Raw genomic sequence first — 2,718 nt, forward strand, 5'->3', positions numbered from 1 at the left:
TAGGATTTCCATGACTTATTAAGCATTAGTTAGGAAGCATAATAGTAGGTCTTGCACTTGAAACATTAGTCCTAGGGGAGCATTTTCTGAGTACCCCACTTCCATCGATTGCCTTTTCTCTTACTTACTTGGGTTTCTCGTTCTTGTTTCTTTTGTTTCTGCTTACATTACACTTTATCAACACAATCATTATTCATCTTTGCTTGGTTAAGTAGAAATTTTAGTATTTTTATTACCTACTCCCTGTGGATACGATACCCCACTCACTTGGGGTTTATTACTTCGATAAACCCGTGCGCTTATGGGTCACACGCAAGGGCCGTTGTCAAGTTTTTGGCACCGTTGCTGGGGAGTAGGCGTTAGAGATACTTTGCACTTTGTTATATTAGCCATTCATCATTCATTCTAATTCACATGTTCTTATTCTATCATCGTTCTGATTTGTTTTCTTTATTTTGGTGCAGCTCTAGGTTATAGCCCGAGGGAACCCTTCGATTTTAATTGAAGGTAATACTGAACTTGAACGTACACTCAGAAGAAAGGGTAAAGAGCCTGTGCAAGAACCATCGAATCTAACTGAAGTGGAATTTGAAGGGTCTAACAACATAGCAGAACATAATGAACAATAGAGAGCAATTTCTGATTACGCCAGACCATCAGTATTGGGGACACAATCTAGCATTGTGCGGCCCATGATTACAGCTCCGAACTTTGAGCTAAAGCCAGAATTCATCCAAATGATACAGCAGTCGGAGCAGTTCAATGGTTTGGTCGATGAGGATCCAAACAACCATATTGAAAACTTTTTGGAAGTTTATGACATCCTGAAGATTAACGGTGTTACGGATGATCCCTATAACTCCATGCAACGTTGTACAGTGTGAGGTGTTGAGACTGAGCGATTTCTCGGCCGGGACATAGTGTAGAGTTAGTCATGGTTGACCTTAGGTTTTGGACCGTGTGCTTTAGGATTTCCATGACTTATTAAGCATTAGTTAGGAAGCATAATAGTAGGTCTTGCACTTGAAACATTAGTCCTAGGGTAGCATTGTCCAAGTACCCCACTTCTATCGATTGCCTTTCTTCTCACTTACTTGGGCCTCTCGTTCTTGTTTCTTTTGTTTCTGCTTACATTACACTTTATCAACACAACAATTATTCATCTTTGCTTTGTTAAGTAGAAATTTAAGTATTTTTATTCCCTACTCCCTATAGATACGATACCCCACTCACTTGGGATTTATTACTTTGACAAACCCACACACTTGCGGGTCACACGCAAGGGTCGTTGTCATGTTTTTGGCTCCGTTGCCTGGGAGTAGGCATTAGAGATTCTTTGCACTTTGTTATTTTATCCATTCATCATTCTGATTTGTTTTCTTTATTTTAGTGCAGCTCTAGGTTATGACCAGAGAGAACCCTTTGATATTAATTCAAGGTGATCTTGAACTTGAATGTACACTCAGAAGAAAGGGTAAAGAGCTTGTGCGAGAACCATCGAATCTGGCTGAAGTGGAAGTTGAAGGGTCTGACAAAATGGCAGAACGGAATAAACAATAGAGAACACTTTCTGATTACGCCAGACCGTCAGTATTGGGGACACAATCTAGCATTGTGTAGCCCAAGATTACAACTCTGAACTTTGAGCTAAAGCCATCATGCATTTAAATGATACCGTAGATGGTGCAGTTCAATGGTTTGGCCGATGATCATCCAAACAACCATATTGAATACTTCTTGGAAGTTTGTAACATGCTGAAGATTAACGATGTTACGGATGATGCTATAAGATTGAGGGCTTTCCCATTTTCTCTAAAAGGAAGAGCAAAGTAGTGGCTACATTCTTTACCACGAGCATCCATCACGACATGGAATGAAATGGTCAAAGCTTTTCTTGCAAGGTTCTTCCCCTCAGGGAAATCGGTGAAGCTTCGTAATGAAATATCGTCGTTTGTACAGATGGAGCATGAATCCTTGTATGAGACATGGGAATGATTCAAGGACCTATTGCGGAAGTGTCCACAGCATGGTTTCCCCGAATGGATGATCATTCAGACTTTTTATAAAGGGTTGAATCCAAGTACAAGACAACTTCTAGATGCCGCCGCAGGAGGTACAATGGGGAACAAGAACCCTGAAGATGCCCGACAGTTGGTAGAGGAAATGGCCATGAATAACTACGAAAGGAATGCAAGGGAAAAGGAAGAAAGTTTTTGGACTCCATGAAAATGATGCGGTTACATCCTTAGCAACCCAAGTAGAGGTATTGAGCAAGAAATTGGATACATTGACTTCATCGAGGGTGGCCGCGATCATGAGTTGTGATGGTTGTGGGGGATTCACATATGCCGTCTGATTGTCCTATTTCAATTGTTACATCAGCCCCGACTGAATAAGTAGACTTTGTGGGCAATTTAGGAAGGGTACAAGGTAATCCTTATAGCAACACCTACAACTAAGGGTGGAGGAACCACCCCAATTTGTCATGGAGTAACCAAGAGCAGCAAAAGCCATACCACCTCATAAGTGCTTGTGTGATAAGAATACGAAGTGTTCTTTCCTTATGATGAGCATTACTTTCTTTTATTTGGTTTTAACGCTAATATGTGTGTTTTTATGTTACGTTCATGCATATAGGTTTTGAAGCCGAATCCTAGAGAAAGAAGCCAATGTAGATCGTGAGTGCACCATTTGGAGGAAATCTTGAGAAGGTTCAAA

General features: G+C 40.8%; 1 non-coding gene across 1 annotated transcript; it reads right to left on the reverse strand.

Moving 5' to 3' along the window:
* Positions 1-1,926: 1,926 nt before the first annotated feature.
* Positions 1,927-2,033, reverse strand: LOC120259788. Its single transcript, XR_005536338.1, has one exon. It is a non-coding gene; the product is annotated as a small nucleolar RNA R71 (small nucleolar RNA).
* Between the last annotated feature and the right edge of the window lie 685 nt (positions 2,034-2,718).

Source organism: Dioscorea cayenensis, chromosome 4 (genome assembly GCF_009730915.1).
Source record: "Dioscorea cayenensis subsp. rotundata cultivar TDr96_F1 chromosome 4, TDr96_F1_v2_PseudoChromosome.rev07_lg8_w22 25.fasta, whole genome shotgun sequence".
Classification (NCBI taxonomy): Eukaryota; Viridiplantae; Streptophyta; class Magnoliopsida; order Dioscoreales; family Dioscoreaceae; genus Dioscorea; species Dioscorea cayenensis.